Below are 14,148 nucleotides of genomic sequence, written 5' to 3' on the forward strand. Positions count from 1 at the left end.
TTTTTTTTTCATTAGCTAATTGTTACTAACTGACTGCAATTTTTTTTTCTACAAGCATTACGTTATACGTAAAAAATATTTTTTCTGCGAGATTGGCGAGAATCAGCCATACCTTACCGAGGCTGCGCATCGATACATAGGTTAAGAGGCTTTCGTTGTCATAGCAACGAGTGATGCGGTTCCCTCGTAGCTTCCTCTTCACTGCAAAGTTAACCTGAAACGAACTATAGATGGAGTTGGCAATTATATTTCAAGGTCTGAGATTATTATTACTATTATCTTTGTCATGCTTTGCAAAGCTGCATCCCCATCGTTTTTGTTTCAATTTCCAACTCCCTTGCGAAGATGCATTTGTTTTATTACTCATATATCTTTTAGCAATGGTTCAACTACTATGGTTCCACATAAATCCATCAATAGCATTTCTTTTAGTCACAGGACATCATGACCACCCCTCTCCACTTTTGGGGTGTCATATTATGTCTCGAAACATTCAAACTATAAAAAAAATATTTTAATATTTCAAACTTCCAAGAAAAGGGAAAAAGCGCGCGCATCTTCAAAAAAAAGTGGGCACTGCGGGTAACGCTCGGAGAAATTAATTGGACAGTTGACTGGTTAAAAGTTGTGCAATTCAGCCCTGTTAGTTTAATTTTCTTTATTTCAAACTTTAATATTGTGGTCTACAAACTTAAATATTCCCATCATCTTAACGGGAAGAGAAACGGAAACAAAGAATATTCTGTCAAAGGACTACTATTATAAATTACTAGACAATATTCTTATCAAAAATAATTATTATTCTCTAGTTATTTATCAAGATCATTTATTATAATACATATTATTACATATATTCTTGATAATACTCTCTGGAAAGATTTCGGTAACTGAAAAATATTCTCATCGAGGAGAATATTCGAGAATATTCTCTAGAAGGACTATTATTAACAACTTCAGAATAATTCTTATTATTTTCTATAAGAATATTTCCCAGTAATTTATGGAAGTTGTCCTTCCAGAGAATATTCTCAAGGATATTATATGCCCCAAAGAAGAATGTGCCAAAATTTGCGACGTACGTCGCAGAACAATTAGCGCTACTGCAGAACAATTCGGAAGAATTTTAAGAAAAAGTGCAAAAAACACTATTACATGTATGGGGATTTTTACTGTTTCCAGTCAGCCGAGGGCTCGTCGCAGAACAGTGCTAAACATTCTGCTTTGGGGATTATATGTAACTATATTATAAATAATAGGAGAATATCCTCATCAAGAACTTATAAGAATATTCTCAAGTTATTTATAAAGGTAGTCCTACCAGAGAATATTCTCCAATATTCTCCTTGATGAGAATATTCTCAAGAATATACTCCGAAAGATTATTCTCCAGAATTTTACATCTCTAGGTTTTTGGCTTCAGAAACAAACAAAAACTTATTTACTTACATATTAAAAGTCGAAAATTTGTTGTCAAATGGTTCTTTTTAAATAACAAAAAAATAACTTAATTTTATACAGATTAAAGTGTTTTATATTTTTAAGTACCATATATAACTACCAAATAATAAAATATTTATTTTGTTATTTTAAATTTTCTGATCTGCTCAAAATTTAATTTTATATTGAAAGTTGGATTATTTTTTACATACCGTCTTTATAATCAGCTTGACAAATAGAAAAAACACGGAAATGCAGCTACTGTTGTAGTTCACAAGTAGAACATATGATGAGGCACCAACAAACTTTGAAAGCTATGAGAAAAATATACATATGAACATTCATAATCGAAAGATCTCTGAAGAATCAGTCATTTTTATAGGGAACTCTCATGACAACTCTGATTGAAAAACATAAATATCAGATCCATTCTAAATGTTACTTTTCCATTCTATTGTTAATTAATAAAACAGATTTTGAAAGATGCAACACTGTTTAAGTAATGTATTGTTCAAGGGACAAAGTTCCTTATTCTAAAAATGCTTGAATAACCAAAAGTAAGGCTCCCACTTAAAAAATTATAAAAAGTGAGAAAAAGCAGGACTTAAAAGTAGAATGTGGGAGGGTACCCCCTTAGACAACATAATTATAGCATCAGAAAAACAATTCTTAAAATGATTATTATTAAAAAAAAAATTTCCATTAACTTTTTTCAAAGCAAAATGACAGAAATGACTTGGTTACAAAAACAATTTTTGGCCAAAACAATGCACTAACAACCACAGATAATTCTTTTCTTTTCTCACAATATATATATATTTTAGGGTGGCCCTTATTTTTTTATGTTTGAATTTCAGTTCGCCCACTCCCAATTTTTTTCCTTTTATTCCAAGAAACAATTATAGAACTCTCTTGTTCAAATCTTAGGTTGGGAACCCGTGCCTCATCGCGGTAGAAGTGGGAAGCCAGTGAGTGCCAATATGCTTGAAGGTAAAGGATTGTCACTTCAATGGCGAAGCAGGTGGTGAGCAAGTACCAAAGTGGGAAGGGTGAAAACTACTATAACTTACTAACACCAGTGCCATCTTAAAGCATGAACCCACCCGGGCATGACCCAGGGGCCTCAAAAGAAGAGGGCTTCACAAAAATGAGATCTGGTTGAAATTTTCGAAAATTTGTCTTGTAGGGTCTCAGAAAAATCAATCACTTGGCCCGGGGACCCATGATGCTTTTAAGACGGCTCTAACTAAAACTACTATAACATACTAAAGATTTAGTGCACTTGTGCAACAGCCCTTTTTTTTCTTTCTTGTGGGGCATCCATTATTTTATTTTACCCTTCCCACGTGGTTGCTTTTCCCCCGTCTCATTTCATCTTTAATCTTACCGTTTTTTAAAAAATTAATTTATTAACCTTCTAAACGGTGAAGAATATTCTGAAAGTTCAGCGGAGATTTCTTTTGAGAATTGTTAGAGGATATCGTTCAGTTAGCTACGAGGCACTATTTGCTATTTCTGGGCAAACACCTATTGACATCCTTATCCTCTACAATAACGAGGCCAAGAACATATTTTCAAGAAATTGTGATGACAATTCCCTTTCGGGTATAGTACCTTTTTCATCTCTTCCGCACCCAGCGACACGAGCTGCTATCGCACTTGTAAATTACAATGAAGAGTCTTTTCCTAAGTACGATCTCATCTGTTACACTGATGGCAGTAAAATTGATGGCAAAGTGGGTCTCGCTTACGTTGCTTATAAGCAAGAGAATGAGCTCCTGTTTCGCCAATTCAGATTAGAAAATAACTGTTCTGTTTTTCAAGCCGAGCTCCTCTGCTTGAATCTTGCCACCAAGTGGATTTCATTTTGTGTTGGAAACGATAATAATAGCGCGCTGATATGTTCAGATTCTCTCTCTTCTTTGCAAAGTCTACAAGATATAAATTCTACAGAAAAACTTGTGGTGGAGACACAATGTCTTATAAATGATCTTAAAAAGAAAAAATATATAATCGATTTCACACATGTTCGAAGTCACTGTGGCATCACTGGGAATGAGAGGGCAGATGATCTCGCACGGTCTGCTACACTTCTTAATGTCATAGAAAATGTGAAAGTCCCAAAATCTCACTATAAATATGTGTATCGACACAAATCAATCCATCAGTGGAACACAGAGTATGTCAGTTCCAAAAATGCCAGGCCGGTAAAGAAATTCTTCCCTTCGATTCCGGCGAGAAGGAAGTGTTACCATTTCTCCACAAATTTCCATCTGACCCAATTTATTACTGGGCATGGGAATTTTCAAAGTTATCTCGCGAGAATGAAACTTGCCAGTAGTTCGCTGTGTATATGTGGAACCAATGAAGAAGATCCTATGCATCTTCTTCTGTCGTGCAAAAATCTAACGAAGGAGAGGGTTCATTTCAGAAAAGAACTTAAGAAACTGTCTATTTCTTGGCCGCCTGCATTGTCCGATTTGGTCAAATCAAAGGAAGTCCTTCGCATTCTAAAAATATATGTACAAAATATCTTTGCGAAAAAATAATTGGTTTCTATTTTATTTTTTGTATATACAATGTGTACATTCTCATTTTCCTTGCAAGTGCTGTTTTCGATTCTTGAATAATTAATCAAAATTTCCATTTAAGTACTAATTATTATTATTATTATTGTTATTATTATTATTATTTATTTTTTTTTTCTCACTATCTTTGTATGTATGTATTGGTGTGTGTATATATATGTGTATGTGTGGATATATATATATACTTATGTGTGGTCGTATATTTTTCTATTCATGTGTGTGTATTGAATTTTTTTTTTTTTTTTTTTTTTTTCATTGATACCATATGGCATTCACTGGTGCAATATTGCGCTTTGAAGTGCATTCGTATATTGTTATTGTACATACTGATCTGATTTTTCCTTTCTTTTGTATTACGCTGTATTGCAAATTTTGAGTTTCTTGAACCGTATATGTTTGTTGTTGTTACTTACGTTTGTAAGCCTCGTGGTATACTCTGTGGAACACGGGGAGTTGTTTCTGAAGGACCCAAATAAAAAAAAAAAAAAAAAAAAAAAAAAAACGGTGAAGACTCATATATGAGTTCGAAGACAACTACCGTCATTTCGGCCTGAACTCATGTATGAGTCCAAAAACAACTACCGTCATTTCGGCTCGAACTCATAAATGCGTTCGCCAGGAACCAGTTCCTTCCCCCATCTCATTGTACGGTTAGTGACAGGTACACAGTGTCGTTAAACTGCCCCTTCCTGCAACAATACAGTCCTCTCCTCCCCAAACTTATCAATGTTTGAAAAGAATAGCTTATGGAGAAAATAAGGATTACTTGGTTTGAAAATGGCATAAATACCCACGTTGTAGTTGAGAAAAAGAAAGAAAAGGAAAGTTTTTACCAGTAAATTAGAGATTGTTAATTTATTTGACAAAAATATTTAGTATTCGTATCTGTGAATATATATTCAAACCTATGAAATTTAACCACTGTTCTGAGGTTTATTCCGAATCCAATAATTCATTCATCATCCACACAAAAAACTACAGCTTGTGCTAAGAGAACTAGTTATTAGTTCTTCCTCCAGTTATTACTTCAGTTATATTTGTGCTAATTCACTCGTTAGTTACTTGGTTAGGGCAACGGCTCTCAACTGGTACTCCGTATGCATTTTCCAGGGCTCTGCGACTGGTTGAGGAAAATGAAATGAATAAACAAAATATGATAAATCAATTAAAATAAAAGGCCCATGGGGCTCCGTGAGTGAAAAAAAAATTTACGAACCGCTGGGTTAGGGTATCTTCGTGCATATTTTTTAACGAATGTTCTATATACCATTTGTTTTATGTACTATGATTTTTGTGTAATTTAATGTTCTACTGAAATTGTCACCAAATTATTGAAGCATCTCATGGAAAAAAAATCTCCAGCGTAACTTCGTTAACCTCTTGGGCAAGCCCGTCATTTGGGGTGTGGGGGGGGGCGTTGCCCCTCCCAGCTTTTGAAAATACACTAAAAATGGTATATATATATATATGCACACACACACACACACACACACATTGAGTACATATGCTTTGTCCCCCCCCCCGTCGTTCTTGTTAGTACGTTATGTCGTTTTAAAAGACATCCGTTGAACAACGTTCTAAAGGGGTTTCGATCTTTTTTGCTTTGAATTAATTATTATCTACTCTATAATATAAAATCCCAAACTCGAAAAGGGCCTGTTTCTAAGCAACCAAAATTAGTGATGATTTTATGTAACGAAAATCTGTTACGTTTTTGGGTTACGGAAGTCGGTTACATTTTTGGGTTACGGAAGTCGGTTACAATTTTGGTTCAAGTTTTCATTTAACTCTTGCATATCCTCCATCGGGACTAAGTTACGTGTAAGTACAGAGTCCTACTTCCTACAGTAGGGGCCCCTAGGATGGGAGAGATAGTGGGCCCCTCTGTGGTTAATTTATAGTATGAAAAATCAAGAAGTGATAAGACTCGTTCCAGCCCCTATCAGCCCTGCCCTTGTGGGGGTCATGCCGACATTGTATAATATACATAAATCACCGGTGCTCCCAACACACGGGATCTTGGTACCTGGGGGTGGCATTGCACATATACCTTCATGGGGAAGTTAAAAAGTTTAATTTCCAGAGGCCCTTGATGGACCTCATTGTTTTCTTGCTGCTTTAAAACTGAAAAATTTCCGATAGCGGAAGCCCAAGATATTTCCAGTCCAGCTGCCCCCCCCCCCCCATAAAAATCAGCGGATTCGGCCCGGAGTAATTGCGTGGGGCGCTGGATTTTATTCGTTGGTAAAATGAATATTTGCCATGACCAGGGCCGTCATTTCAACTTTTTCCAGGGGGGGGGGGGGGGACAAAGAACATGTACTCAATGTATGTGTATATATAACTCCCCCCCCCCCCCACAATGATGAGCCTGTTGGGGGCCGATGTGGAAATTGATAGTTTTCATTTTGGGGGCCCTGGATGAATCTCATTGTTGTCTTTCGTTTAACATTGTGGAACTTACAACAGCTGAAGCCCGAAATAAATGTATTTTGTAAACATATTTTGTTTGGGGCGATGGGTTTTATTCGTTGGTAAAGTGAATACAAATGAAAATATTTCATAGCACTCGCAGCGGGGGAATGACCAACAAGCTTCCAGGTCGGGGGGTCCATGTGGAAATTGACAGGATTAATTTTGGGGGCCATGGATTAATATCATTATTTTCCGTAATTTTGCAACAGCGGAAGCCCGAGATGAATCCAATCTGGGTCCCTCACTAAAATTCGGTGAATTGGAGTCTGGGGACCCTCGTGGAGAAGTTTTGTGGGGTTACTTGATGAAGGGAAGGGGAGATTGGCTGCCAAAAGTGGAAGGGGGGGCAGAGCTCTCCCCCCCCCTTAGTATTATGACATTCTTATACAGAGTGCATGTCATTTTACTTGCGAACCAGTAAATTCAGACTCGTAAATACATCAAAATAACAGGTGCTTGAGTTTAAAAAAATCTCATCTCTGTTGTACTTTCAATTGTCTATTGTGTGCCAATACAACAGCTGTTTTATCGGATTTCTTAAAACTGGCTATTCTTCTAGTACCCACAGTAGGTACAACAGATAAGTGTGCACAAAATGACCATGGTGCAACAAAAATAAATCCAAAATGAAAGAGAGAGAGAGAACTAGTGAACGGTTTTTCTCAGAAAATGAACTTGTATTGTATCAAATAAATGCCGAGCCAAGTTGGCAAACCCCCTTTTCTTTGTCAAAATGGTTGATGCAAAGATGGAATGTCCTGTTTTTTCTCCATTATTGTGATGTTACTAATAGTTTTCTTTGTAAAGATTCGCGATCCCCAAAAAAACTCGCACGTGGTATTACCGCTCAAATTTCACTTTTTGAGTGAAAAAAATTAGACAATTTTTGAAGCAATTTCGGTCCCCAAATTGAGCAGTCAGAGGGTTAAGGCACATATTTTTATATTTTATGCATATTTCGGCATTATAATATGAGTATTTTTGCTTCTTTTTTTTGATTTGTTGGAACATTCCAATTCATTTTTTATCTATTTCAAATGCATATATAATTTTTTTTTTTCAATTTTGCGTGCATTTTTCATTTTTGATGCCATAATTCGGGATTATTCGACGATGGTTTCAATTTTTCGCATATATACATCCTTTAAAAAATATTAGAACACCCAGAAATTTACGAGAGCAGTTCATGAAATATTCAAGTTGGAAAGCGCAATTCAAGGTTTTAGTGCAAGTACAGTTGTAATTTGCATTTTTCTTTTCTATCATGATCATATCATATGAGCTTTCATATCTTGAGCATATCTGTGGCAAAAAATTTTCATAAAGTAGATTAAATGCGTCATAAAATACCAAATTAATTTTTTCCTCTTTGTTTCAAAAAATTGTAACACTCCGAATGCTGTTTGAGAAAATTAGAACATTTGGCTTAAAACCTATTACTGTATTACATGAATTTTTTCATGAAAATTTACATCAACTTGATCGAATAAGAGAGTGTTTCATGTCTTTCCTCGTTATGTATGCAAACCTACAATCATTCAATGTTCGCAATACGGGTAGAAAAACTGGAAATTTCTGAAAAACGCAGAAAATTACACATGTATTTGCTAGGACTGTGTGGGGGGGGGGGACGCGTGCTGATATCGTACGAATACATTGTACTGTCGCCATCTTTGATCTTGGCCATGGATTTTATGCATCAAGACATTCAATTTATGAGTGTCCGGCACAGACCCGAATCGGGCCTCGGCTATAAATCCCATCTAGATGGGATTTATAGCCGAGGCCCGATTATAACTGATCAATTGCAAACCGCTATCGGGGAGCCGATAGCGGTTTGCAATTGATCAGTTTTTATTAATTTATTTATTTTAGCTCGAGTCCGCAATCTCTTGATAAGATTAGTATCAGGCACAATCATCAGATATCACGAAACCATCGAAATATCGATGAGGTTTGCTACACATTGGCGAATTCTTGATACTATCTGCGTTTTTCATCTTCAAACAAAGTCTTCAGTGGAAACAAAAAATAGAGGCCAATGGATAAGAAGACATCTCTGGATGGAGGTGTGAACATTAGGCTCTCTACCTTTTGATTCCAGAAGTTGAATTTTCTATCATGATTTTGACTCTTTCTAAGCTATTACTTAATTGCTGCAGCAAGTCACATAATTGGAAAGATGAAAATGTAAATTACAACCATACCCTTAATTTGAGCTTTCCAACTTGAGCTCTTTATGCACTGCTCTCAAAAATTTCTAGGGCGTTCTAGTTTTTTGAAAAAGATCGGGTGTTTTTATTTCATGGTATATTTTGACATTTTTAAAAATGCAGATTCAACTTTATTTTTAGTGCATGTTTTAACGTCTAATCCGGGCTCCAGTTACAACTTTCTTTCACGTTTTGAATTCCACAGACTTTATTTACTTCGAGTATTCGTGTATTTAAAAATTTTCTCAGTATGTTACTTGTTTTCATGTATTTTTTTTTGTTACATGATTTAATGCACCAAATTTATATATTTCAGAGAGAATTCTTTTATTATATTCCGATGTAAATGATTGTATATCTAATATGCGTATTCAATCTCACTAAACCTACTCACATTTTCGAAATCAACTCCACGATCATAAGATATCATGAAAAAAAGAAATGAATATTCAAAAAGAATGTGAGTAAAGCATTGAGAACCAGTTTTATACCCGAAAGTTTTGATAAATTAATTATTTAATGATGTTCCAAGGTTGGGAAGTAGGTGTAGTTTTGCTCGAATAGATTTGTATCAACTGATAAATATCAGTTGTTACAATGCCTTGCCTCGAATAGTAGTAATTCCAACAACACTGATTTAATCAACGCACATTATTTACAAAAAAGCTTTGCGATTTTCAAAAAAAATTTACATTTTAGGTGAACCTCAAAATCGCGAGAACATACTGCAACACTTGCAAATTTAAAAAATACAATTAAAATATTAAGGGGCATATATATAGAATGATTTTTGAGATTCAGAATACTTAGAGTGTTCAACTTGAAAATATTGGGACATTTTTAAATACCTAGTGGATGGGTTGGTATTTTCTTCTAAGTACGTTCTGACATTTCGTTACTAAGTTAATCATATCAATATTTCACAAGCGAAAGCAAGTAAATTTTATTTCCTGTTAAAGCTAATCTATATTGATAGAGTTATTTACCATAGAATGCTGAGCATCTATAAACACGCTACAATAATTTCCTTCAAAATTTTACGTATATCCCGCCTTTATGTGTTTTTTATTGAGTTCGGAAAATAGAAAAACTTTGGAGAATGAAAGGAGAAAGTACATTTCTGGGAAACAAGGGTCAATCAGCGGGCGTTACCAGCCTGTCACTTCGGTTCAGTCCCCTCTCGACGGCTTATCATACATGCCAATTACCCATTGTCACATATTGGGGGGAAAGCATTCTAGAATCACGTGACCCTGTGGTCATTTTGAAAAGATTTTGTGAAAATAAGTAGCTTTTTTCGAAGAGGTTTTGTGTTTGACCCTGAGCCATCGATAGGGTTAAAAGACCCTTCTCAAGGCTAAAAATTACTTAGAATTATCTTTTACTTATGATATTTTTTTGAAATTTATGCTTATTCTTTCTCCTTTATTTCAACTAGATTCCAATGCATATTGAAGCAGCTTATTCTTCAAGTGCCTTGGTGGGTGCAGGCCAAAGCGTATTTACTCTTTAATAGGCTTTGGTGCAGGCAGTGTCTAGTTTGTTTAAGTGGCACTCCACCGTCTGCCCTCAGTCTGCTCTAGTTGCTGTCCGGGCCACCTACCATGTAATTATGGCTTCAATTTGAGAAGTGGTGATCAAGATATTTATATAATTGGCAGTAAGTGTCATCAAATTACTGGAAGTAAATTTCCATCTAACAGGCAAGTTTTTATAATTTATGGGAAGTTAAACTGTCCCTAAGTGAATGTGCCAATTTAGTAGTGGTCGAATGTGATGTTCTCTTATTGGCATAATCTTCAAAAAAATGCCTGCCATATGTCAGACATACAGAAAAAACATGAACGTAAGTTTATATCAAATTTGAATAATTTGTTTCACATTACTCATGCAACATAGATGAAATGGCAATCAATTGAAATACGATCCAAAGATATCGGGAAGATTTTCGTAAAACGAAGGCTACTAAGATTAAATAATTATTTAAAGAAAATGAACTCAGTTTTGTATCCGTTCATTGGGATGGTAAATTGCTATCTGCTTTAAATGTGAAAGTTTAAAAAGTGAAAGGCTACCTATCATTGTTATATGTAAAGATCAAGAAAAATTACACGAGTTGCCAATATTAGAAAATTCTCCGGGAAGGAACAAGCTATAGCTATATGGAATGTTCCAAAAGATTGGGGGATTGGAAGATAAAGCTCAAGTTCTATGTTCTAATACAACCAGTTTCAACACTGGTCACATCAACGGTACGATTACAATTCTAAAGCATTATGCAGATCGAGAGATGACATATTTTCTATGTCGGCACCATATGTAGAATTAGTGCTACGAAGCATTTTCGAACATGAGTTACCTAAAGTGACTAGTAGTCCAGATGTTTTTTTTCTTCAGAAAAATCAGAGGCGAAGTGGAATAATTTGGAAAAAGAAAATTACATGGACAGTATAAATACTTGAATGAAATATATAGTGAGCGCAAAATACTGAGTAATGTGAATTATCTTTTAATGCACTGAAAAATGTGAAAATGAAGCCCGATTATTGGGAGCTCGTTGAATTATGTATAGTTTTTATTGGAAGGAGCTCAGACTCAACTATCGAAATCAGGCTACGGCACCAGGGGCTTTACATCATGCTCGATGGATGGCAAAGGAAATTTACTCCTTTAAAATGTTTTTATTTAGACAGCGATTGGCTTTAAAAGTGTCTGAAGAATATTTGTTTGTTGTAATGGTGTATGTTTAAGTATGGTTGGAGAGTTCATCGGCAGTCTGTGCTCCATTTGTTATAGGAATTGGATGTCGACATTAGCTTTCTGAATCTCAGTACAGATCTTTGGGATAGGGCCGATTCTTATTTAAAGTCACAAGAAACATTCCGGAATCTCAGTGTTGTAATGACACAGCCGAAAGAGGGGTGAAATTGATGGAAGATTTTAATGGGCTTCTTAACTGTGGATGAACAGCAGTAGCAATTTCTTCTCCAGTGTGTCGAAGACCACATCAGTACAGAAAGAAGTACCCCAGACTGCAAGAAGGCTACTCCTGAACAAAAATTTATTTAAATATATTATTAAAAAGTGAATTTGTTGTTTCATATGCCCTTTTAAAGATGTCATTTCATAATTTTACAGCAAAATCATACAATTTCTTAATATGATTAATAAACAAACATTTTCAAATGCTAAATTTTTAGCAAATTTTTTCTCCTACATCTTCAATCAATCAAGCTCGATGAGGCATGGGTAAATCTTTATATATTGAAAAAATATTTGGTATACTTTCATATTATGGTAAAAGGAAAAAAATTAAGGTGTGGGCAATTAAAAAATGTTAAGTAAATTTTTCACCATTATAATAAGGGCCACCCTAATATATATATATATTTGGAGTCTTCCACAGTTCAATCCATCAAATCTCTCTGCAATGAATGCACAGCAAATTATGAAGCATGTAAGATTTTTAAGAATGATGCTCGTTCGAGACCACTTTTAAAAAGCACAGTGCAAAATGTGTACAAGCTCCCCCCTCAATTACAAGCTCCGATGTTTATTTACTTCGGAGGTCAAGGTGAAGTTAAGATAAACTGGATGGTTTTACTGCGTTGAAATCCCTTTTGTTACAGTGATTTGTTCACATTTTACTGTTCAATACCAGTGTAATACTTTTTAGAAAATGAAGCACTTTCATTTCTAACTCTTTGTTGTATACATTGTTTATGCCTTTGGATGACCTAAAAATACAGAAAAAAAAGTTATCAGAGTCACAAACCTAGAATAGGCCTATGTATCCAATTACTTTGTAATGCAAACTGTTGTTTCACCCACACACAAAATGTGCACCATAATTTTGAATGATGACTGAAAGTTACTATGAAAAGAAATCCATAGATCCGCTCAGAATGTCTTTCTGCCGAGCAACTGTGAATTAGTTTGTTTTGCAAAGTGTGCGAAACTATAGCTGCAGCTGAAAAAAACTTGACTGTTGCACAGCACATTGGAAGGAATAAGCATAAAAAGGGAATTAAGCAGTCAAGTTAAAGTCTCTATTATCTCAACCCCTCTTTAAAGAGTATAAGCAGTCTACATCATCTTCAAAGAAGATAACCTTCAAGGAAATGGCACGTTAGTATCAGCTAACATACCTTTTAAAAAGCTGAACAATTCAAAGTTTAGGAACTTCTTGGAGAAGTACACAGGACATCGCATACCCGATGAATCAATGCTGCAAAAAAAATTCTGTGTGAGTGATTGTTTTATTGAAATAATGAACAAAATAAGATCTACTAAAGCGGGCAGAAAAAACTCTAATTTCAATAAATATAAATTATTGATCATTAAGATGGAAATGGCTTTGTGGAAAACCATCAACTTTGAATAGCATGTTCAGGTCTAACGGATAAGTACTAATCATGACTGAATCTCATGCAAACGTGATATGATCAGTTCTCACAGGCTGCAGTATGAGACAGTAGTTGTGGTTAGAAAATAAGTCCAATACAAGGGCCATTCATTACAGCAGAGCAGCATAGGCGAAGTTAGACTTGAAAGTCTGAAGGTGCACGATGATTATTGCTGGGGGAGATGATGAGGATGTCAGTTCATATATACGCATATACATAAGATCAGTCGGCTCCATCTTTGATGCTATTGGGGGCTGCCCCCCCCCCCATATCTGACCATGCAGAGCAAGCATTAACATTGAAGACATGTGACAATTTTAAAACTCTCATATATTATGAATGCATGTCTACATGTGCGTGCAATGCACTGTCCTAGAGTGATTTGCTGAAATTGCCCATCTATATGTATGGCTGTCACAAAATATTTCGCAGCAAACCAAGCATTGGCAATAGACAAATGATAAACTTTAGATGATCTGCGGATGGTCAACACATCAAAGGGATTCATATTGCATCTCTTGGATTTTGTACAGCGAAGGCTGGATGCCACTGCTGTCCAAACTACACTGATGGTTGGGGAAAAAAGAACAAAAAATAATTGCAAAATAAATTCAAAAAGAGTAAAGCATATACCAAAGGACTTTGAAAATCATGCTTGTTGATCTCCTTGAAAACACATACAATATTATATCAGAAGGGATAATAGATCCCTATGAAAACAATGAAGCACTTCAACCATAATGATGATACAACTTTTCCACAAAAGTGAGCTTTGTAGAGAAGAAAAAATAATACTTGGTGTACTGCTGCATGAACTATTGTTGCAGGCATCAACACTTTACAATGAGTTACACTGATATATCAGAGGCACAAGCTTATACACAATTTGTTCTGAAACCGATGGTCAGCTTCTACTTCTCAGTAGCATTTATCTGCATTTATCTCAGGTTTGCATTTATCTGTGTGCCTTCGGATGGATTATCTTCATCAATGGTAAACGCTTTCACTCCTTACTTCAATTTCTCTGGA

At 35.3% G+C, this 14,148-nt stretch overlaps 1 protein-coding gene across 1 annotated transcript in view; it reads right to left on the minus strand.

Moving 5' to 3' along the window:
* LOC149072062 (uncharacterized) overlaps positions 1-14,148 on the minus strand; it is a 59,115-nt gene that overhangs the window by 20,715 nt on the left and 24,252 nt on the right. The window contains exons 5-6 of the transcript XR_016194553.1: positions 12,862-12,941; positions 1,650-1,751 (exon numbers count right to left, since the gene is read on the minus strand). The gene's annotated coding sequence lies outside the window, so the exon portion shown is untranslated. The remainder of the gene's footprint in view (positions 1-1,649; positions 1,752-12,861; positions 12,942-14,148) is intronic.

Source organism: Pholcus phalangioides, unplaced genomic scaffold (assembly GCF_987345545.1).
Source record: "Pholcus phalangioides strain wild (caught in Gottingen) unplaced genomic scaffold, Ppha-v1.0 ptg000018l_1, whole genome shotgun sequence".
Lineage (NCBI taxonomy): Eukaryota > Metazoa > Arthropoda > Arachnida > Araneae > Pholcidae > Pholcus > Pholcus phalangioides.